A 26,280-nucleotide genomic window follows, 5' to 3' on the forward strand; every position below is an offset into this window, starting at 1 on the left:
CAAGTGTTCCAATACTCACAGGACATGTAAATTCAGAAGAGAGGCTGAATTACAAAGAAATGTTGCATATTAAAAAATATCAGAGAGGTCCTTTTTTCCTTAATATTTATACAATAGACTCAGTGCTTATTTACAAAGGATTTCATTGGAGAGGTTGTACCAATAGAGAGGTCCCACATGCCACATCACTATCCAATCACAATTGTAACTTTCTGAAGGTCTTTTATAAGTCATGCTTATACCATTTCCGATGGTCGATTGCTCCTACTGGATGCAATATTATATACAACTCTATTGCAATCAGAGGTTTGCACATAACATGGCCAATTCCCCTTCTTCCAACAGAGCATAAATGATTATGTTATTAACCAGTTGTTAATAACTCCACCGGGTCCATCGCCTTATCACAATCAACAGTTTATATTGTTACACTCCTTCAAGACTTGGGATTGAACCGGATGCGATATTATATTAAATAGAAGTTAATACAACCGTCGGGTCAATGTATATATATAGATAGAAATCGAAATCGGTGGTTCGAGGATGAAAACCCTATATAACTTGTGTTATGAGAGTTTCGATAGTCAGATGCGATATAACTATATGGTAGTTTATAATGGTGCAGCGGGTCTGCATATATATCGCATCTATATATTATATACTCTTCTGCTCTTTGCTATAACCTGTTCGGGTCCGTATATTATCGCAATCGACACTTTCAATGTGGCAAGGCTTTACAAGAGTATTGCGATATGGCGGATGCGATGTAACTTTAAAGTGTATTACAAGGGAATCTTCAGGCCTGTGTATTATATTGCATCTATATATATATATATATATATATATATATATATATATATATATATATAGATATATATATATATATATACTCCTCCACTCTTAATTTTGGTTAATGCGGACTTAACCCATAACCCTTTATCCCCTTTAATTCTATCATAACCCTCATATAATGGGAATATACACAAGCACACGAGAACTTGCATTTTTCTCTTTTCCATAGCCTTGGCACGTTTATCAATGCTTACCTTTATCAGGCTCATTCTCCACCGTAGATTAACTCGCGCTAGATCCAACAGCTATTAGATATTTCAGGTGGAAAAAAAGCACAGAGAATTCCTGCCTGATAAAGCGGGTGTCTCTCTACACCCTCGTGCTATGTGTTGCTCAATTAATGGAATCGGGTGCTCTCCTCTAAATACCACTTATCGCCTAGCGTCCGCCCAAAAACCACTGCCACTGTTACAAATCCGCTTTTTGGACATAACCACGTGCATTCACTTTGACTTTAACCCGATATTATATGCTTTAACCCGACATATGTGGTTATATACTTTAACCCGATATATACTCCTCTGCCCTTTTCTGGTCTGATATGACTTCGCAATGGCTTCCGATGCACTGCTCCAATATCTCTTCTATGATATTCCTCCAATATCGCATGATATAGCTCCTCTGTTAACTACTCTTTTGTTGGCTTCTCATCCTGATGTGTGTTCCTCTTTGTTCCTTATAATGAACAATATGGCTCCTCTATTAACTACTCTTCTGCTAGCTTCTCCTCCTGATGCGTGTTCCTCTTCTGATGGCTTCCCTAATGAATTTTCTCCTTGGCTTCTTGCTCTTGTTTCTTCATGGATCTACTCTGCTTCTCCTTGGCTTCTTGCTCCTGTTTCTTCATGGATCTACTCTGCTTCTCCTTGGCTTCATATCATCATTTAGTATCCTAGAATATTTCCATATTGACATACTCATGTTGCTTCATGGATCTGCTCTACTTGGCTTTAAATTGTTGTTTACTGTCCAGAATATTTCCATATTGACATCAATGACAACTTAGGTTAAGAATCTCCCCCTTTGTTATTGATGGCAATATTCTTCTTCTGCCCCCCTTTGACATCAATGGCAAAGGAGTGCACAAGGACTCCCCGCGTCAAACTGCTACTCTTCTTCATGAATAGTATATCTTCATGGGTCTGTTACTCCCCCTGTCATAGTGCTCTTCTTTTTACTAAAGATAGAAGGATTGTTGCAACTAGCACATTATCCCCTCTTCATGTCTCAGAACTACTTTATAATGGCTTCAACAATGCTTAGAGATTCTTCATTTCAATGCTTCTAAATAGATTGCAAATAGCCACACACCAAATGTTCAAGTCCAAGCTTATGCTTCAATCCATATTTTGTTGTCTTCCACAGTCAAAATTAAGGGGCCTTCATAGTCTGATCAAGAGAAAAAAATTGCCACTGAAATTGCTATCTTTCTTCAGGTCCAAGTTTCTTTGTATCTTTATGCTTCTTCTTAAGTTACTGAGCTATATTCCACTGCACAACATTCTCCTTTCTATAGTCTTTTTGATGAGCCATCTTTTCCTTGTGTTCTTGTAAAAGTTTATGCAAGTTATATCCAATAGCTGATTTTTATATCCAATCTGTGACTGTCTTTTAAATTATTTTCACTGATTGACATCTTTTTGCAATGCTTTAGTTTTGTTAGATGTTGCCAACTGCTCTTGCTTCATACTTCATTCCCAGATGTATCTGTTTGTTTGAAGGTTTCCTTTATTTGTGTCCATAATTTACCTGTTCTCACATTCAATCCCTGAGTCGAGACATAAATTTTTGTAGTAGCATCAACATAGTTATATGCCCTATTTCGCTAGTATTAGATGACCTTCTCTGTTGCTCCAATTTCTACTTAGTGATCAAGTGGAAAAACATCTTCAACAACAGTGTAAAGAATTGTTACAAGATCATATTCTTCAATGGAGTACTCCTGAGAAATTATCTTTATCAAAGAATGATTGTTAATATAGCTCAACAAGGATTTCATAAGGACCCTTTCACTAATAGCTTCTACAATAATGATCAAGAATCACAGGCTCCCCCTAATTGTATGCATCATCTCTTTTGGTAGAGTCTTCCCATCAAATGCTCACATTGTCGAAGATCAGGTCAACAACATGTGTTGTTGGCTGGAGAGTTCAAGGGACTTTCAGATTGTATTTGCTTCCTTCTCCATACTTCTGTAACTTTCTTCTTTTGCATGGTTCTAGCTTGTGTAAGAGCCCAAGTTAATTTACAATCACGTGCCATATGACCAATGTTATGACACTTGAACCATTCTATATTGATCATGAATAAGAATTCATGATTTCTTCCTGCAAAATTGTTCCTTAGTGATTGTTGGGGACCATAATATCTATCTTTATGATATGGTTGGGGACCATCACATCTATCTTTATGATATGCTTTACAATCTTTTGCCATGTGACCAAAGTTTGTACAAGAATAACAATAACCAAAAAATAAACTTTGGTACCGGGAGATGGAGATTTCCTTGATGTACTTCTGAAGTATTTCTGTCTTGAGATCCTTTGATGATAACCATTGCTTCTAGCATCCTTGACATTATCTACATTTCTTCTTGTAGAAGTATTTCTTCTATTGTTGCCTTGATTTTTCTCCTTGCCTTTGTTGGAACTGGGAGCATCACCATTTCTTTCTGGCTTCTTCACATCCCTTTTGTTTGAAGCATTATCATTCTTGTTTGAGGATTCACCTGCATACCCGAGACCTGATTTATAAAATGGACATCTTTGATGGCTGAGGATGTCATCCAAGGCTTGAGAGCTCTTCAAGGTTTTGTTCATCCCTTCAACCTTTTTCCTGAGGAAGACAATCTCTTCTTTCAATCTTTCACACTCATTATTCTTCTTAGCGAGTTGTCTCTTAGTTTCTTCCTTGATATGAGCATCTTAATTTGCTTCTATTTTAAGGGAGATGATATCTGAGTTCATTTTGAAGATTTCTTCATTTTCCTTTGCTAGACTGCTCTCCATTTCTTCCTTGATCCTTGTAGCTTTACATGTTTCGGCCTTGAGAAGTTTGATGTTATATTTTAATTTGAAAATTTCTTCATCCTTTGCTTTTAGTTGACATATCATGGTGTTTCTCTCCTTTTCTGCTTCATTAACTTGTTCTTCTATGATTTCCAATGCCTCCCTTGTCTTCCAGCTCCTTGTGCTAACTTTGTTGCTTCTTGTAGTTGAGATTTGAGAGAGGAGACCTCTACCTTGTACTGACCAATCTCTTCTTCAAGTTTGTTCAAGCTATTGTGTCTTTGTTCAAGTTGACTTGATAAGGTATCGTCCCGTTTCTTTGCTTTATCCAATTGATTTGTCATGGATATGACTTCTTCATGATGCTTTCTTTTGCTTTGATGAAATTCCTTCTTAAGCTTCATAAGCCCTTCATCCCTTTCTTGTATTTGAAGCTGGACAAGGTCAACTTTCTTCCTTGTTTGGTCTTGGTCACTAGCTAGTGCTTTCTTCTTAAGTTCCTTGTTTTCCTTTTTCAAATTGATAATCTCTTCCATGGTAGCTGTAAGTTAAGCAAGGAGATCTTCTACAAAATATTTTTCATTCTCTTCATCTTCTAGGTCTTCTTTAGCCTCGATATCATCATTCTCATTTTCAGCTTCTATGATGGGTTCTGGATTTCCTTCTTGATTTCCATCATCTTCTCGACTGATGGTCATGGTCAATGCTCCTTTTGAGTAAGGTCATGAAGTTTGTCCCATATACCTTTTGCTAACGAACATTTTCCTAAATTGTTCTTTATAGAATAAGGTAGCCCATTCAACATTGCCTTCATTTCTTTTTAATTGTACTCCTTGGATTCTCCATCCATCATGCTATCAACAATTACTGATTTCCAGATTTCAATGCCTTGAGGATGTAAGAAATTCCTCATTCTTGCTTCCCATATATTAAAGTTCCCATTGAACCATGAAGCCTTCTCAAATTGATTGTCTTCAATTTCAGTGGTAGAGGGAGACACATCCTTAGGAGGATTGGAGACTTTCTTCCTTGACTTCGCCATTTGTGTTCTAAAGATCAACCTTCAAGTTGTTAGGCTTTGAAAGAAGGTACTGACTCTGATACCAATTGTTGGTAATACTGGGGGGGGTGAATCAGTGTTTCTTTTCAATTTTTATTTTACCAGTTAAAACATTTATATTCAGAACACAAGATGAACAACAAGAATAAATGCTTTTATTAATATAATCTTTGCAATAAAATAGATACAATGTATATGTGGTTCCAATCTGTTGCCAAGCACCAACTTGGACTTTTGTGAGGCTCCAACCTCCATAGCACCAACTTTGCTTTGTCAAGGCACCAACCTTGGACTTAGGAGCACCAACTCCCTGGACACCAATCCTTCCAGTTCTGAGGCACCAACCTCAAGGGCTCCAACCCTCTACTGTCAAGGCACCAACCTTGGATATAGGAGCACCAACTCCAAGGAAACCAATCCTTCCAACTTCTGAGGCACCAACCCCAAGGGCTCCAACCCTCTACTGTCAAGGCATGTTTGATAGTAATGTTCTACTCCCAAAACTCTTCTTTACTGAATTCTATCTGTTTACAGCTTCACTGTAGTCTCCATGCTATAGCATCAATGGCAACCAGTCTTCATATGAAGAAGTCTTTACAACTCTTCATACTGTCCACACAAAGTCTACAAAAGTTATCTCATGATGATATCAAATAACCATCATGTTCTCTGATAATGTCTCCACACAGCTTTAGTGAGTCTACTATTAGCTGCACTAAGCTCTGCACAAGAACCAACTCTCTGTTTCAAGCCTTTGTTCTCACTGTCATGGTGAATGCTTCCAGTGTGACTACTGGGCACTGTTCTTGCTATTGCAATCTCTTACTTCCCATAAATGCATTCACATATGCTTCAATTCTAGTGTTGGTTATGGATTAACCTAGCATTTGTCTAAGATTTTCAAAGGTAAATATAATCAACAAAGTTGCTCGTCCTCCTGTCCTACTGGACCTTCGTCTTCCTCCTGTCCTGCTGGACCTACTGCTTCTTTCTTTCTTCCAGTTCGCCAACTTTAACCATCTTTTTTCTCCATTATATAAGCCTGATATGTTGACCTTTGGCTTCCTCCTTGCTCGCTTGAGCTTCAGCTTCCTCAACACTTGCTCAATTCTTCGCCTTCCTCAACGCTCGCTTGATTCTTCAGCTTCTCGATCCATGGCTTCCTCTGTCTATTCGAGTGTTCCAATACTCACAGGACACATAAATTCAGAAGAGAGGCCGAATTAGAAAGAAATTTTACATATTAAACAATATCAAAGAGGCCCTTTTTTCCTTAATATTTATGCAATGGACTTAGTCCTTATTTACGGAGGATTTCATTGGAGGTTGTACCAACAAAGAAGTCCCACATGCCATGTCACTATCCAATCGCAATCGCAACTTTCTGAAGGTCTTTTATAAGTCGTGCCTATACCATCGCCAATGGCTGATTGTTCCTACTGGATGCAGTCCTTATTTATGAAGGATTTCATTGGAGAGGTTGTACCAATAGAGAGGTCCCACATGCCACGTCACTATCCAATCACAATTGTAACTTTCTGAAGGTCTTTTATAAGTCGTGCCTATACCATCACCGATGGTTGATTGCTCCTACTAGATGCAATATTATATACGACTCTATCGCAATCGGAGGTTTCCACATAACATGGCCAATTCCCCTTCTGCCAATAGAGCGGATGTGATTATATTATTAACCAATTGTTAATAACTCTGTCGAGTCCATCGCCTTATCGCAATCGGTAGTTTATATCGTTACACTCCTTCAAGACTTGCGATTGAACCGGATGTGATATTATATTAAACAAAAGTTAGTACACCCGTCAGGTCCGTGTATATATATATATATATATATATATATATATAGCAATCGCAATCAATGGTTCAGGGGTGACAGCCCTATATAACTTGCGCTATGAGAGTTCCGATAAGTGGATGCAATATAACTATAGGGAAGTTTATAATGGTGCAGCGGGTCCGCATATATATCGCATCTATATATTATATACTCTTCTACTCTTTGCTATAACCTGTTCGGGTCCGTGTATTATTGCAATTGACACTTTCAATGTGGCAGGGCTTTACAAGAGTCTTGAGATATGGCGGATGCGATGTAAATTTTCCAACTTGATCGAGCTTTGGTTGTCACATTTGATCATTTTAGCCTTCTTTTTATTCTTCTCCAATATCTTGAAGAACTCGCCTCAACAAAAAAACTTAACAAATTGCCGCACATAAAGCTTTATACAATGCCTCTGTAGATGACAAAGATACATTGGGTTGTTTCTTGCTGCTCCATGAAACAATCTCAAATCTGATACTGAATGCATAACCTTTATTAGATCTTCTATCATCTGGATTGCCAACGCAATCTAAATCTGAGTAACCTATCAGCTCAACATCAAATGAATCAGTGTACATAAGACCAAAATCAATTGTTCCTTTAAGATACACGAGGATTCCTTTTGTTGCTTTCTAATGGCTTTCTAGAGGTCTCGTCATAAATGGACTTAACACACTAACAGAGTATGCTATGTCAGGTATGGTTATAGTAAGATAATTCAAACTTCTCACCAGTTGCCTATACAATGTACCATACACCTCCTTTGATCCATCTTTGAAATGTAGTTTCATATTTTGTTGCATTGGAATAAAAGCAACTTTGCGCTGATCCATATTAAACCTTTTAAGCACTTCTCTGACATACTTACTCTGAGTAACAAAAGTCTGGCCAAAATCTCTCCACACTTCAAGACCTAGATAGTAATGTAACTCACCAAGAACTTTCATCTCAAATACTTGTGACATATGCTCCTTAATTCCATCAACTAGTTTGAATGAATTTCATGTAATAGTTAGGTCATCAACATACAAAGAAACTACATGTGCCTTTGCATCAAACTTGGTATACAGATTTAGATCACTTTGACTCCTCATAAAACCCTGTTGAAGAGAGAAGGAATCTATCTTCTCATACCATGACCTAGGTGCCTCTTTCTGATCCACACAAGGCTTTCTTTAAACTGCAAAGTAAATGTTCTTGCCCCTTTTTCACAAACCCTTCAGGTTGTGTCAAATACACCTCCTCCTTTAAATCACAATTCAGTTACATCTAGTTGGTGCAAGTTCCAATGGTACTTTGTAGCTAATGCGATTAACATTCTAATAGTATTCAATTTAGCTACAGGTGCAATTGTTTCTGGATAACCAATACCCTGCTTTTGTGAGTATCGTTTTGCCACCAATCTGGCTTTATATTTATCCATACTACCATATGTTTTAAACTTGGATCTGTACAGCCATTTACATCCTATGGGCTCTTTTACTTTAGGCAGTTCAGTCAATTCCCAGGTTTTGTTTTTAATTATATATATATATATATTCTTCCTTCATTTGTTTTCTCCAATCTTCACGTTCATTAGCTTCATTAAAACTCATGGTTTCTATGATATTCAAAACACTAGTCATGAGGGTATAGTCCTTATACATTTCAGGTAGGCGAATCTACCGTGCAAATCTCCTTCTCACTTCATTGCTTTCACCTTTGTTCTCCGAAAGTACTTCTCCACTTCTGATTGGGCTCTAACTAATGGGGATGTCCATATCAGTGAATTTTTCCCCAAGATTTTACTGCTCACCGTTTTCTTCTTTTGCTTCTACTTATTTTCTTCAACTTCAGGAAGAATGTGCCATCTTTCATAGCTTTTATCCTTGTTGTTTTCATCTGCCTTCTCATGGAAAATTACATCTCTACTTGCAAATACTTTATGAATAGAGGGATCAAACATTTTATAAGCTTTAAATTCTGAACAATATCTAAAAAAATGCAATTAATGGCTTTGGCATCAAACTTCTTTCTATTCTCCTTCAGAATATGTGTAAAGTCTTTAATTTAAACACCCTTAAATGATGAATTGTTGGTTTAAAACCATAAAATCCTTTGAATGGGGTCAGAGATCAAGATACCTTATTGGACTTCTATTCTTTAAATAAATGGTAGTACTAATGGATTATGTCCAAAATAAATTTGAGAGGTTCTTACCCTTGTTCATACTCCATGCACACTCCACTAATGTTCTTTTTTTCCTTTCTATAACATTGTTCTGTTGTGAAGTGTAGGGTACTATGAACTGTTGCACTATTCCATGACCCTTGCAATACTTGACGAAGTTCCCCAATATGTGTTCTCCCCCTTAATCTGAATGCAAAATCTTTATGAAATTCCCTGTTTTCTTCTCTGTCGTGTTTTTTAATTCTTTGAAATACTCAAAAACATCGCTTTTTTCCCGAGGAAGTACAACCTAGTGTACCTTGTGCAATCATCAGTGAACAACAAAAAATAATAGGCACCTCCTTGGGATCTGGTCTGCATGGGTCCACAAACACCAGAATGCACAAGTTCTAATACATCTCTTCTTCTCCTATCATAATTATAGGAGGGATTCATCTCTGTGAATTTTTCCTAATGCACAACCTTCACAAGCAGCATATTCATTCTTTAACATAGGGAGTCCTTCAACCATAATTTGTTTATGTAGCGACAATAAATAATGATAATTGATGTGACCATACCTCTAATACCAAATACTTTATTTTCACATAGTTTTAGAAGTCAGTGATTGATGACTTTTGCTGGTGACATCAAGCTTGTATATGCCTCTGACTCCTGAAGCAACAAGTTTACAGTGATCCAACAAATCTTTCACTATGCAATGTGTTTTGAATAATTCAACCTTCAAATTATGATCTGTAATTGTAGACATAGATATAAAAAATTTCTTGATCCGAGGCACATACCTAACATTATGAATGTGCCTCACATTGCCATTTGGAAATGTTACAGGACTATCCCCACATCCCTTGATTTGATTTGGACAATCATCTCCAAGATAGATATTATCACCATTGCATACCTCCTTGAATTTCTCATACCAACTCCTATTACATGTCATATGAATCGAAGCTCCATAGTATATAAACCATGTATAGGCATCATCCATTTTAGTAGGCAATGCGACATTTGACACAAACAACACAAGATTTTTGAGATCAAAATTGAGGGCTTGTCTTGCAAAATTGTCTTAACTGTCTTCTATGTTTATGCCTATATTCATCACTTTTCTTCTTATAATAGTCTATGGAAATATGCCCACTTCTACCACAGTAAAAACATTTTATTCCTGAATCATTTATGATAGATGACATACCTTGATTTGATTTCGGAAATGGCCTTTTCTGAGATGAGCTTCCATCTTTGTTTGCTCCTTGTTTCCCTTGAAGAATTTCTTCTTTGCCACAAGTGCCAAATCTGGATTCTGAGGCTTCATATTCTTGCACCTCTCTTCTTCCTGTAGCAGTATACTTGTTGTTGAGCGCTAAAACTACCTCTCTTCTACATACTTTCCTAGACATTTTTCCCACACCAGTGCCTCATAAGCTATCAAAGATCATTACATATTGATTCTAGGAGTGCATTTAAGTGGTTTTCTAACTATATTTTTGTGTTTTTTATTTGATTTAGATTTTGTTCATCAGCTGCGGAATGCAGCCACTTTCCGCAGTTGACTCGCGATTCCGCAGTTATTTTTATTGATCTATAGGTTACAGGTGTCGGCAAGTAAAACGAGGCATGTGGGCAGCTCAGGAATGATCTGGACATGGACAAGGTCCTATCTATTTAGTCAAATTGGTAAAGAAAAGCCTTGGTCAAAGGACGGTCAAACAAGGAGTCCTACAACAAATAGGTCTCTGTTTTCAGCACGTGAAAGGTCGGAGACCGTTCCTAGATTCGTGGATCCCTCTTGACAGCTGCAGGCCGTCTCCATGATGCAAATCCAACATCCACCTTTTGTAGATTGAATGATCATGGCAACCAAGACACTGAGCTCACGGGTTCTGTCTTTTTACGTGTCCTCTGCTGAATATTTCTCACAGAAAAACAGTTATGCAATTTCCTCTATAAATAACACGTTTGCAAGCACAAATAGTTAGTCTTGTTGTTAGTCTTTATGTTGTTGCTGTAGCATTAGCCCTGCTATTGTAAAAAGAAGACATCTCCTCTGTTTTGCAATATAAAACTCTGTTTTTTTATGACTGTGTAAGCGTGATTTTGGGTTAACAGCATATTAACCAAGGCCGTGCAGAGGGCCCCTGCTGGCTGAGGTTTTGTTTTTCATTTCTGTAAATTTTTCATGCATTGTTTTCTTATTTCCATTGTATATATTTCATAGTTTTTTTAAATGTATGTGTTTCATAATTCATTTATGGTGTTAATCTTTCATTCTTGTACATGATTTTCCAGCATTTCATACTTTTACTAACACTGATCAGCATGTTTCAGGATAGGTTATGCTCGAGTTTTTCATATAATTTTTGCATCAAATAGTGACATGAGATTTGCCTCTCTTTTGAACTTTGTTTTTAAGCTTTTCAATTTCAGTTATGCTTTGATTTCAGTCTTATTTATTTGTTGTTGTTAGCTAGTTTAGATATCAAATTCTTCATGTTATTTGATGTTATCTTTGGAGCCATGGCTTAACCCCGAAAAGCTACTTGGCGAGCTATCGGATTATAAGTGAAGTGATTTTATTTACTTTCATTAATCTGTAAGTAGGTAGTTTAGATATCAAGTTCTTCATGTTATTTGACGTTATCTCTGGTGCCATGGCTTAACCCCGAAAAGCTACTTGGCGAGCTATCGGATTATAAGTGAAGTGATTTGATTTCACTTTCATTAATCTGCAAGTAGGTAATTTAGATATCAATTCTTCATGTTATTTGACGTTACCTCTGGTGCCATGGCTTAACCCCGAAAAGCTACATGGTGAGCTATCAGATTATAGGTGAAGTAAATTGATCTTGCTTTCATTAGTATGCAATTTTTGGTTTGTTTGAGTGCAACAGTTTAGATTTTATTTCTGTAATTAGATGGGCAACAGAGACAGTGATTTCATGATCAATATTTCATCTTTTGTTTGATTTAAGTAGCTACACATTTACATTCCCGTTCAAGTACTAATTTTATCACTAGCATGTTTTGAGATCTTTTTGAAGTGCTAAGTTCTGGAAGTTATCATAAGAGACATAAACCTTGTCTTAAACATACATCCATACTTTCCCTCTAAAAGTATTCTTAAAACTTAGGAATAGTATTTCCATTTGCTTCAAGAGACAAACAAAAACAAAACCCCAAAAACAAAATAAAATTGAAAATAATAAAAAGTAAGAAAGAGGTTGTCTTGCACATATAGTGTGCCACACTTCATCAGTTTACGACTCCTTGATTGATAATTAATGTAGCAATTTAGGACATACTAAATTAACTAAACATTTTGACACTTTGGTCGGGGAAGTGTAACTAGGTAGCCGATCTCTTACATAACAAAAAAAAAAAGGGGGGGAAATTGATAACTTATTGAAGTATGCTCTCCTCTTGCACCTAGTGTGATCTGGAGGATTAGAAAAGAGAGTTATTAGTTCAATAATTTCTTGAGTATGCTCTCTTCTTGCACCTAGTGTGATCTGGAAGATAAAAAAGAGAATTATTAGCCCGACTAAAAAATCATTAAAAAAATATAAAAAAATGACATGCATAGAACAAGAGATTCTAGGGGAAGGTTTATAGCTAGGGCCAAAAGTTCAATTTTCACAACTCCAGCTACTTCAAGGCATAGACAAGATACACCTCCATCCCAGACTCATACTCCCAGCCTTAGGATTCCTGGAATTCAAGGGGCAACAACTGAATTAGAAGATTCTCCCACACTATCTACTAAATTTGATCTAGGAGAAGAACCTTTCTTCACTTCTATAGGGGAACATATTGCAGTTGAAGAAGTAGAATCACCTGGAGAAGAAGGAAAGGAAGAGACTCTCTCTCATCAACCATTAATAGAAGAACCAAAAGACCCTGAGGAAACTATCATGGCAGAAGAAGTACTAGATGGGGAATATTCTCTATTTGGAGGAGGGGGTAGAGGTAGAGGTAGAGGAAATAATGGAGGTGGTAGTAGAGGAAACAATGGAGGAGGTAGAGGTAATAATGGGGGAAATATCGAAGGAGATAACTCATTTGGATTCCCTATAGCCGATGAGGAAACATATACAACAATGAAAAACATTTCACCATCTCTCCTCCCAAACTTTTATGGGTTGCGAAATGAGGATCCTGAAACATTTCTATTTGAGTTTGAAGTCTTGTGCCGAACCTATGACTATATGGAAGACTCTCAAAAACTCAAATTGTTTCCTTCAACATTAAAAGGGGCTGCTTTGAAATGGTTCATGGGATTAGTCACTCAATCTTTTAGAACTTGGAATGAAATGAAGCAAACATTTTTGGATAGATATCTGGATTATTGTATGCCCACTAATCATAAGGATGAGGTATTCAAAATGATGCAAAAAGAAGATGAGAATTTGGAGGATTTACTTGAAAGATTTCAATACAACTTAAAGAGAGAAAAAATGAGTAATTTAGACGAGGAAACCTTGAAAGCCCTTCTATTGAAAGCCATTAGAGATGAATGGATAGATATTTTAAACATGATGGGGAAGGGAGACATTTCTCAACTTCCATTGCATGACATAGCAGAACTATGTGTCCATCTCTCAAGGGGAAAATCTAAAACTGGAAAAGGGCCCAGAGATCCTTCTCTTATTAGAGCAAACAAATCTGCAACTGGATCAGTAAGTAGGGCAGAGATTGGCAATATGCTTAATGAGTTCAAAACTGATATTCTAGAGAGCCTTAGTGAACAACTAGACACCCTTAAAATTCAAAACAAGCAGAAAGCAGAAGTTGATGCCTTAGCCATCTTTTGCCCAAAATGTAGAAAGAAACATGCTCTAAGGGAATGCCCCTTGGATGCAAAAGTTGTAGAAACATGTATAATTTTCTTAGAAAGTCATGAGACCAAGGATTGTCCTTCAATTTCTGGGCTCAAAGTTGTCTTTTAGGAAGATCCAAATTCAGTAGAATCCCTTTGTTTTGTTTCAAGAAGACCTTGGCAAGGGCAACAAAATCAAGGATTTAACAATCCTATGAATTTTCAGCTCCCACCAAATTGGAATTCTTGGCAACAACCTTGGCCCCAACCTCAAAATCCGTATCAATCATGGGCACAAGGGGTACAAAATCCTTATGGGAGATTTGCTCAATTTTATCAATATCCTCCATCTTTTCAAAGTCAACAAAAGAATCCACAACTTCCAAATCAAAACCCACAACTTTCATTGCCATTCCCACAACAACAACCTCCTCAACAAAATCAAAATTCTCAACTTTTGCTTCCATTTCAACAAAAGCCAAATCAACTACCAGCCCAGCCATTACCAAATCCCAACAACAAAAATCCTCAGAATGCTTACATGGTAGAAGGACAACAATTTCCTACCTATATGATTGTTCCTCTTAATGATGTTCAACTCAGATCTGGTAGAATTTTAGAAAAGGAAAAACCTTCTATAGATGTTCAAGAGAAAGATGCCTCTGAGGAGGATTCTCTTAAAGTCAATAAAGGTTCTGAGGAAGCATCCCTTCAAAACCCAATCATTCAAAAAGAAAAACAAAAAGAGTCAACCCCCACAACTCCTATAGTTGAGCAACTTGCATCTTTATCCACACCTCCTTTCCCTGAAAGATTACAAATTGACAAAGGGGTGGAAAAACAAATCTTGTTGCCTGACTATGATTTCCTAGATGAATTAAAGAATGTCTTTATCAAGATTCCCTTGCTACAAGCCATTAGAGAGATTCCTATTCTAGCCAAAGCAATAAAGGAGTTTAGTTTTAAAAGACCAGGTAGGAAACCAAGAGATACGAAAAGAATCCACTTGGTAGGAAAAATTGCAGATATCATGATGGGAAAGATTACCATGCAGAAATATGTAGATCCAGGTAGTCCAATTGTTAAGACACACATAAATTGGATAGAAATTCCAAATACTTTGATTGACTTAGGGGTTGCTATAAACATTATGAGTAGACAGACTATGGAACGGCTTAAACTTCCTAATCTTCTTTTTACACCCACCTTACTGCAACTTGCAGATAGATCAATAATCAAAGTAGATGGTGTATTAGAAGATATTTCAGTCTCCTTAGATCCTTGGGAATATCCAGTAGATTTCATGATTTTGACTCCCAAGAGTAATCTAGGAGGGCACCCACTCAGCTTAGGAAGACCTTGGCTAGCCATAGCTGATGCTTTCATTAGTTGTAGATCTGGGGATATGTATATTTCTGATGGTAGTTCAACAAAGAAATTCAATTTGTATCATCCACCAAAAGCAATTACAAAAGTAGGAGACAATGAATGGGTCTATGATGAAGATATTATGCAACCTGTCTTTACTATCTCTGAAGTTAGTGAAGATAGTCAAGTTTTGAACACATTAGAAAATTTTGAAAAATCTTCAGAAAATGACCATACACAATTTCAGTTAGATTCTGATATTGAATATTTTTCATCAAGGCAATGTCTCTTTACTCTATGGAAGAGTTTGATAGTTCTACAGTTGAAATTTTTCCACGTAAAACATTGAATATCAACAAAAATTTGGAAAAATTACATCACGAAGAGCTAACCAGAATCTTGCAAAAACATTCTGCTGCATTTGCATGGGAGTATACTGATATGAAAGGTATTGACCCTAAGACTTTCATCCATCATATCTATATCGAGGAAAACAGTAGACCAATCAGACAACCTCAGAGAAGGATGAATCCAAATCTTAGGGAGATTGTGAAAGAAGAGCTCCAAAAACTACTCAATGTAAACTTCATTTACCCAATTTCAGATAGCCGATGGGTTTCTCCCTTGGTTATAGTACCCAAAAAGAATGGTAAATGGAGGGTGTGCATTGATTACAGGGAATTGAATAAAGCAACTTTGAAGGATCACTTTCCTTTTCCCTTTATCGATCAAGTATTAGATACATTAGCAGGCAAAAAGTACTTTTCATTTCTGGATGGTTTTAGTGGTTATAATCAAATTCAGGTAGCACCTGAAGATCAGGATAAGACCACATTTACCTGTCCATGGGGAACTTTTGCTTATTGAGTGCTTCCTTTTGGATTATGTAATGCACCCGCAACATTCCAAAGAGCAGTACTAGGAATTTTTTCTGATCTAATCCATGATTGTGTAGAGGTATATATGGATGATTTTACAGTTTATGGTAATTCATTTGAAGAGACATTAGAAAATTTGGAAAAATTCCTTATAAGATGTAAAGAAACAAACCTTTCATTAAGCCATGAAAAATGCTTTATGATGTTTACTGAAGGTATTGTTTTCGGACATCATATTTCAGGGGATGGGATTAAAGTTGATAAATCAAAAGTTGAAGTCATCTCCAAGTTACCTATTCCAAATTGTCAAAAAGATGTTAGAAGGTTTCTGGGATTTACTGGATACTATAGAAGGTTTATAGAAAACTTCACCAAAATAGCATCTCCACTCTTTAAATTTCTTACAAAAGATTGTGAATTCAAATGGAGTCCTGATTGCCAATTAGCATTTGAAACTTTGAAAACAAGAATATCTGAAGCGCCTATTTTGAGAGGACCAAATTGGAAACTTCCTTTCCATATTTCTACAGATGCTTCAAATACAGCTCTAGGGGCTATGTTGGGACAAAAAGATTTAGTTCCTTATGCCATTTACTATACCAGTAAAAATTTAACTCCCACTGAGTTGAATTATACTGTGACTGAAAAAGAGTTCTTAGCTGTTGTTCATGCAATCAATAAGTTCAGACATTATATAACAGACTATGAAACTTTTATTCATACTGATCATTCTTGCAGTTAGATATCTAATGAACAAACCCGTTAATAATGGCAGAGTTACAAGGTGGCTCCTACTTTTACAGGAATTCAATATTACTGTGTTAGATAGACCAAGGAAACAAAACACAGTAGCTGATTTCTTGTCTAGGATTCAGAATAATAAAGAAGATTCTCCTGTAGAGGACAAGTTTTCTGATGAATATTTATTTGCAGTAACTACCAAGACTCCTTGGTATGCAGATATAGCTAGCTATTTGGTTACAGGGAAACTACCTCCACATTTATTTCCTAGTGAAAGAAGAAGGATTATTTAGAAGAGTTCAAAGTATTCATGGATTTCTAACGAATTGTTTAAAATAGGGCCAGATCTTGTGATCAAAAGATGTGTCAGGGAAGATGAAATGCCTGATATTCTCAAAGCATGTCATGATGAACCGTGCGGTGGACACTTTGCTGACAAAAGGACAACCTATAAAATCCTTTCTTTAGGATATTATTGGTCGTCCCTCTTCAAAGATGCAAAACAATATGTCAAAAAGTGTGATAGCTGCCAAAGAGTATGGAAACCTACCCTCTCAAATGAGATGCCATTACAACCACAGGTACTCATCGAACCATTTGAAAAATGGGCTTTAGACTTTATTGGACCTATTAATCCACCATCTAAACAGAAAAAGTATATATTAGTATGTACTGATTATGTCACTAAATGGGTAGAAGCCAAAGCATTATTTTCTGCTACTGAGCATTCAGTTGTTAGTTTTCTTTATGAGGATATTTTTACTCGCTTTGGTGTTCCAAGAGAAATTGTGACAGATCAGGGAGGACAATTCACATCCAGACTGGTGGAGAAGCTGATGGAAGAGTACAAGGTCAAGCACAGAAAATCTACTCTTTACCATTCGCAAGAAAATGACCAAGTAGAGTCCACAAACAAAGTAATTGAAGGCATCATTACTAAGACTGTTCATCTACACAGAACAGATTGGGCAGAAAGGCTTCTTGAAGCCTTATGGGCCTACAGAACCACATGGAGGAACACAACAGGACATTCTCCCTATGAACTTGTTTATGGGAAAGCAGTTCTGCTCCCCATTGAGTTCCAAGTTAAGACCTTCAAGATGGCAGTTCAATTAGGGATGGATCTATCAGAAGCCCAAAAGCATAGAATGGAGCAGTTGAATGAACTAGATGAGATTAGATAAGAAGCAATCCTAAGAACTAATCTAGTTCAATATCAAAGAGCTAAGTGGCATGACAAATACATCAAGGAGAAAAAGTTTCAAGAAGGAGATTGGGCATTGCTATTTGATTCCAAATTTAAAGATTTCAAAGGTAAATTTCAAACTCATTGGCTTGGGCCATATGAGATTGACAAAGTTTTTAGCAATGGAAGGGTAAGAATCAAAACAACTGGTGAGTATCAAACTCCTCTCATTGTGAATAGTGACAGATTGAAGATCTATCATAAGCCACTCCCAAAGGAGGAATTTGTCAAAATATTTCAAGATAATTTTGCAATAAGGCTGGTGAAGAACAATCCTTCTTCTCCACCATCCTAGTCTTTGTTCTTTTCATTACGAAAAAAAAAAAAAAAAAATTGTATAAGCCTGAAAACCAATCACTAATTGGCATCCTTATACAGAAAATACAGGGCGAAAATAAGAAACTTCTGATGCCCTATATTTTCCAAAAAAAATCCCTCTCATTTCATTCATAATTGTTCCATTTCATGTCATTTCACTTCACTTCATTTCATTCCATTTCGCCATCACATTTCGCCAATAAAAGTCCTTTCATGTCCAGTTTTCATATATCATTCATTCAGTCATCATTCATTTCCATCCATCTCCATTCACTTCACCAAGTCATATGCTCATTGTGTTAGTTTCCGTAGCCAAATTCTGATTCTGCAGCTGAATACTGATTCCGCAGCTGATTGTTGATTCCGCAGCTAATACTCTATTACTCTGCAGTGACAGTCAGATGTTAGCCAAATAATGATGAAAACCAGATGCAGGTATGGAAGAGGAAGATATTTTGAAGATGTTAGCACCTAAAGCACCAACAAGAAGCAACCAATCAAAGGTTAGCGAACAGAAGTGGTAAGATTCTAAGGTATGAGAAAAATTAATTTCAAATAGCATTTTAAAACATATAATCTGTATAGTTGTGAAACCACCGTCTCCATCATGTGTAATGATTCGAATTGATAGCTTCCATAACTCCTCCATGACCTTTGCATAATTCCACCACAAACTCCGCATCAATTTCCAACGGCCTCATGATCTGCTTCCGAATCTAACTCGTACTTAATTGTACGTCTACATTCCACCTGTTGAACCGGTTAATTATGAAGACGTAATCCTATTTGACCATGGCTCTCCTCTGCCGCACAACTCCGCAGTCATTTATGAATTCGCTAACGTCCACTCCGCAGCCTTTTAATTCAAAATTCTGCCAAGACTCACTCTATTTCCATACTCTCACATTGAGTTTACGATTGGCAGTACTGGTCTGTTTATACAAGCCTCCGCTCCATGAACTCATTTTCATTACATACTCTGTATTCTTTCCGTTTGGTAACTATTGATCCTCCTCCATCTTCCACTCACACAACCATTCTACCTCTGTCAATCCATCACTTACAATCCATCACTTACAGTGGTATTTTCAAAGTAGGTGGAAGGAATGGGCCTTCTGGTAAGAACAGAACCGGACGGGCCTAAATTCATGGAGGGTTATCCACAGTTAAAAAGCGCATTAGGGAAAGCACGGTGGCTGCAATTTATCCAGAAATTCAGAGGTCACAATAAAGAATTCACGAAGACATTTGCAAGGTCTTTTAACGGCATGGAAGTTGAGGTTGGAGATCTCAAATTTTCAGTCACAGAGGCATCCATTGCAACAACAACGAAGCTCCCACAGGAGGGAGAACGGTGGTTCAAAAACAAAGACTTTGATGAGAGGGCCTGGAGGATTATTTTGAGTAACCCAGGTATGGATATAACCGTTTTCAAACGTGGAATCCTTGTTTCTGCTCTAGAGGAAAAGTGGACTAATTTATTATTGATAATTCAGAAGTTTATTACGTGTGAAGAAAGGTTTGGGTCCATGTACATTTACCACATCAGGTTATTAATGAATTTTCTGGAAAATCAAACCATCAATTTGCCTTATTTCCTGTTAGTAGCCTGAAAAAGATGTCCACAAATGTACAAAAGAATCTAGATGACGTAGAGCCTCACCTTTACGATCACGGCCTTGTCAAAATTCTGATTGAAAAACAATTGAAGGAAAGAAAGGACACATGGGAATAGTTCCTGATTAGAAACTTCTTTTAGGACCCACCTGAAACACCTGAAGGTAGCTCAGCAAGGAAAAGTAGGAGAAGAAAAACAAGTGTAAACATTCAGGATACTCCTACTAGCATAGCTAAAGAAACTAGTAAGGAAGAAAAGTTGTCTGAAACTTTGACTGAGGTTAGGAAGCAAGTGAAACTAAAGGGGAAAAGAAATGTTGAAGATGTCTATCAAACCCCAGAACCTTCCTCAGAAGAGGATCAGATACTTTCTGAAAGACTAATCCACCTTAAAGAACAATCAGCTAAAGCAAAGGAAAAAGGGAAAGAAAAATAGAGTGTGGAAAAAGGAGACACCAGCTCACAGAATCTAAGAAGGACTTATGAGGGGAAACACCAAAACAGTCACCAACAATCCCTCTTGACCATAGCCCACGACATTCTCCTTTTTCTCAACCAGATTTTGAGATTAGTCCAAGAAAGGCTACACCTAAAATAGATCCAACTCAGCAAGAAATGTATGATTTTATTGAATCATTGGAGAAAACTGCAACAGACCAAGGCACTTCATCTACTCAGCCTAATACAACCCAAGAAGTTTTGATCCAATCACTAAAACAAGAATTTTTTGAACTAGAAGTACTGAATAGACACATCAAAAGGGAAAATGAAACATTGAAAGAACAGAGCAGGTTGGATAAAATTATCCATGACAACACTATGTTGCATCTTGGATTGTGGCACAAGAAAAATAGGAAATTGAAGAAAAAGAACAGGAGGTTGAGCAGAGCCCTTATCAACCTCAAATACAAGTGCCTAATGATGAATCCCAGGATGACAGTGACACCAAGGAAGAAGAAAAGAAGGCTAGATGTATTAGCAGAGGTCTCAGAACAAATGAACTGAAGGGAGGATGGTCGCAGTTTTGGTTGCATGAGGACATGCAACACCTTCACAGTGGGGGTATGTTGAGCCCTAAAACTACCTCTTTTCTACATACTTTCCTAGACCTTTTTTCCACACCAGTGCCTCACAAGCTATCAAATATCATTACATATTGATTCTAGGAGTGCATTTAAGTGGTTTTATAACTATATTTTTGTATTTTCTATTTGATTTAGATTTTGTTCATCAACTGTGGAATACAGCCACTTTCCGCAGCTGACTCGCGATTCCGCAACTATTTTTATTGTTCTATAGGTTACAGGGGTCGGCAAGTAAAACAAGGCATGCGGGCAACTCAGGAATGATCTGGACATGGACAAGGTCCTATCTGTTCAGTCGAATTCATAAAGAAAAGCCTTGGTCAAAGGATGGTCAAACAATGAACCCTACAACAAACAGGTCTTTGTTTTCAGCATGTGAAAGGTCCGAGACTGTTCTTAGATTCGTGGATCCCTCTTGACAGCTGCAGGCCGTCTCCATGATGCAAATCCAACATCCACCTTTTGTAGATTGAATGATCATGGCAACCAAGACATTGAGCTCACAGGTTTTATCTTTTTATGTGTCCTCTACTGAATATTTCTCACAGAAAAATAGTTATGCAATTTCCTCTATAAATAACGCGTTTGCAAATGCAAATAGTTAGTCTTGTTGTTAGTCTTTATGCTGTTGTTGTAGCGTTAGCCCTGCCATTGTAACAAGAAGACATCTCCTCTATTTTGCAATATAAAACTTTGTTTTTTTATGACTGTGTGAGCGTGATTTTGGGTTGACAGTGTATTAACCAAGGCCGTGCAAAGGGCCCCTGCTGGCTGAGGTTTTGTTTTTCATTTCTGTAAAGTTTTCATGCATAGTTTTCTTATTTCCATTGTATATATTTCATAGTTTGTTTAACTGTATGTGTTTCATAATTCATTTAAGGTGTTAATCTTTCATTCTTGTACATGATTTTCCAGCATTGCATACTTTTACTAACATAGTGTGTTTCAGGATAGGTTATGCTCGAGCTTTTTCATATAATTTTTGCATAAAATAGTGACATAAGATTTGCCTCTCTGTTGAACTTTGTTTTTAAGCTTTTCAATTTCAGTTATGCTTTGATTTTAGTCTTATTTATTTGTTGTTGTTAGCTAGTTTAGATATCAAATTCTTCATGTTATTTGACGTTATCTCCGGAGCCATGGCTTAACCCCGAAATGCTACTTGGCGAGCTATCAGATTATAAGTGAAGTTATTTGATTTTACTTTCATTAATCTGTAAGTAGGTAGTTTAAATATCAAGTTCTTCATGTTATTTGACGTTATCTCTGATGCCATGGCTTAACCCTGAAAAGCTACTTAGCGAGCTATCAAATTATAAGTGAAGTGATTTGATTTTGCTTTCATTAATCTTCAAGTAGGTAATTTAGATATCAATTCTTCATGTTATTTGACGTTACCTCCGGTGCCATGGCTTAAACCCGAAAAGCTACTTGGTGAGCTATCGCATTATACGTGAAGTAAATTCACCTTGCTTTCATTAGTCTGTAATTTTTGGTTTGTTTGAGTGCAATAGTTTAGATTTTATTTCTGTAATTAGATGGGCAGCAGAGACAGTGATTTCATGATCATTATTTCATCTTTTGTTTGATTTAAGTAGCTACACATTTATATTCCTATTCAAGTACTAATTTTATCACTAGCATGTTTTGAGATCTTTTTGAAGTGCTAAGTTCTGGAAGTTATCATAAGAGACATAAACCTTGTCTTAAATCTACATCCATACTTGCCCTCTAAAATTATTCTTAAAACTTAGGAATAGGATTTCCATTTGCATTAGGATACAAACAAAGACAAAACCCCAAAAACAAAATAAAATTGAAAATAATAAAAAGTAAGAAAGAGGTTGTCTTGCACATATAGTGTGCCACACTTCATCAGTTTACGACTCCCGGATTAATAATTAATGTAGCAATTTATGACATACTAAATTGACTAAACACTTGTGAATTCCTCAAAATTTTATGCTTTCTCCCTTGCTGCAATACCTGTAATAAACATATGATAGTCCTCTGACATTCCATTTAAAGTGATTGTCACAAGATCAGTAGCGGGTATTGGTTCTCCTATATCTCCCAACTTATCTTTCAAATATTTAATTTTGGAAATAAAGGCACTAACAGATTCATTCTCTTCCATTTTAATATACATGAGCTTACTCTTGAAAAACAAGACTCAATTTGTATTCTTAGTTTCATATAGCTCCTTCAATGCATTCCAAGTCGCATTAGAGGTCTGACAATCACGAATATAAGGAATTACATTATCTTTAACATACATCTTTAATAATACTTTTGATTTACTCTCCCACTTCTTCGAGTCTGTTAGGCCCCTATACTACTAGTGTAACCCCTTATTGTTATTAGTACAACCCATTATTATATTGATGTACCCATGTAGTGCCCATATTATTACTATTGTGCCCCATAGAAGCCCACTATTGTTATTATTGTGCCCTTACATTATTATTGTTATGTCGGCTCTGATTATGTTATGACCCCTTAGACTCCTATATATGGAAAGGAGGTCTTTTCATTTGTATCATCCAAGAATTGTTCATTTATGTAATGTAAAGGAGGTTTCCCCCTCGAAGAGGCTGAATTCTAAGGCGTTGATCTATCTTTTCTATCTTTTCTTGAGATGGTTTCATAACATTTGGTATCAGAGCTTTGGATTCTAGGGTTTCGCTGCTCCAAACAGGTCATAGTGGCATTTTCGCTATAACATTTTTTCTGTGACGTATCAGAAGTCGCAAAAAAAACCCATTTGAGAAGAAATCGCGCTAAAGAAGCATTGTTTTGTGCTATTTCTATTATCCAACCAGATTGGATAAACGAAGCAAGGGATAAATGGAAGAAGGACAAAGAAGTATGGCCACTTATTCAAAAGTTGCAAAAGATTCCAATGCAAAACAATATTGCCAGAAATTGAAGAGGAAGGAAAAATCATATTAGAACCTGGAGTAGTCACAGAAACAAGAACCCGACAGCTACGAAATTGATCAATTTCATAATATCTCATCAAGTGGAAGAACTTACCCGCTGAAGATTCCACATGGGAGGACAAGAATTTTATACAGAAGCATCAAGAACTACTCAAGCGTTGAGGACAATGCTTTTTAAGGAGAGGGGCATGTTAGGCCCCTATACTACTAGTGTAACCCCTTATTGTTATTAGTACAACCCATTATTATATTGATGTACCCATGTAGTGCCCATATTGTTACTATTGTGCCCCATAGAAGCCCACTATTGTTATTATTGTGCCCTTACATTATTATTGTTATGTCGGCTCTGATTATGTTATGACCCTTAGACTCCTATATATGGAAAGGAGGTCTTTTCATTTGTATCATCCAAGAATTGTTCATTTATGTAATGTAAAGGAGGTTGCCCCCTCGAAGAGGTTGAATTCTAAGGCGTTGATCTATCTTTTCTATCTTTTCTTGAGCTGGTTTCATAACAGAGTCCTGAATTGATGCATTTGTCGAGCCTGCAACAGGTTTTGCTTCTTCTCCCTTTGTGATGGTCCAAGCATGATAACCTTCCAACAATGTTTGCAGCTTGAAATTCCAATTGACGTAGTTTGTGCCATCCAATTTATTAGCTTCGTTTAGGTATGTCTCTTCCAAGGGATTCATCATTGCCAAATATCTCTTAAGAGCACCTCCAATAACTTCAAATAGGGTTCAATTAACCACTCAAATAGGTTGCTCTCCCTCTTTTTAAAAAAACAATTTTTTTTACATATATATGGGCGCTTCTAAAAAAATATGGATATGAATATGAGCGCATTATTATTCATATGGGTGCATTAATAAAAAAATATTAATATAAATATGGGCTCCACTCATGATTTTGAAAGAAATACCCTTTAAAATAAGTCACACCCTCCTATTATGTAAAATCCTTTAAAAAGCGACTCACGTCCTCCCTTTGACACACACTTTTTACTAACTCCAACAAACATTTCGATGGAGAAGTGGAGCGATGCAACCCAAAATTTTCAAGTTTCGTAACTTTGCCCACATCAAGCATGATCTCTCTGTGGTCGAGAGTGTTGATCCGAACAAAAAAAATGAGAACAATCTGCCCTCCTTTACCGGATGTCTCGTCACAAATACCAATGGCTTGGTTCGTGGACCTTGCCCAGATCACCAGGAGGACATTACTGCAACAACAAATCTGTATTGTTTACTCCTCTACAATGATAGATCTCAACAATGGATCTCACACGTCTACTCGGCTGGGCCTGTTCCACAGAAACAACAACATTGTTCTCATATGCAGACAAAAATGAGGATGTATTACATATATTATAATCTTAGGCGCTCTACCATCTTGAGATACATCTGTGCTCCGGGAATCCTGACCGCACCACAAAACAAACAAAGCCACATGCATGATCTTAACATATCTCCTTCAAATGACGCTCAAACTGCTCCATGGGCAGATCTACTCAGCCCATGCCATAGCTGCGGCTTTCAATTACACTGTTTTCTCTTTCAGCGCCAAGAGAATGGAGGCTCTTTTCCAGAACTTTGTTGGACACGTCGATCAACGACCAAGTTTCTAAGGCTCAACACTACAACAGTGCACACTTCTCCTTACAGATGTACACTAACGACTACTTACAACCATAGTTACCAAATTCGAATTCTATTCGATACGAAGTTACCGAATTCGAATTCGATTGGATACTGAAAAAATTCGACCCTATAAAATTTAATATCGAAATACATCTTACAAATACTTAATATTTTTTTTTTAATATTGGATTTATCTTTTTTTTTTCTATTTTTTTACAAGTCTTATCCATTGTAAACTGAATTTTGCTATTTTATAATTTTTTGTAATATAGAAGTTACTGTTTTTCTATTTTTTTATAAAAGTTATCGATTTGGAAGCTTACCATTTTATATCTTTTATAATAATGAATTTTTCCATTTTATAATTTTTTGTAATATAGAAGTTATTGTTTTTCTATTTTTTTTTGTATAAAAATTGTGGATTTGGAAGCTTACCATTTTATATGTTTTATAATTTTTTATAATATTGATTTATCTTTTTTTTATAAGAATTATTCATTTAACAGGATATAGAAATTAGATTTTTTCTTTTATAAAAGAGGTACCAATTTGCAACCAATTCATTTTTTCATAATTCTTGTTAAAATAGAAGTTGTATTTCTTTTAGTTGCAATTATATAGAAATTACTAACTCATCTGGCAATATGGATAAGAGCTATTTATATTATTTAATGTCAATGATAATATTGATTTATT

Source organism: Pinus tabuliformis, chromosome 8 (assembly GCF_031772625.1).
Source record: "Pinus tabuliformis cultivar Carrire ecotype Pingquan chromosome 8, CPIR1, whole genome shotgun sequence".
NCBI classification, from domain to species: Eukaryota; Viridiplantae; Streptophyta; class Pinopsida; order Pinales; family Pinaceae; genus Pinus; species Pinus tabuliformis.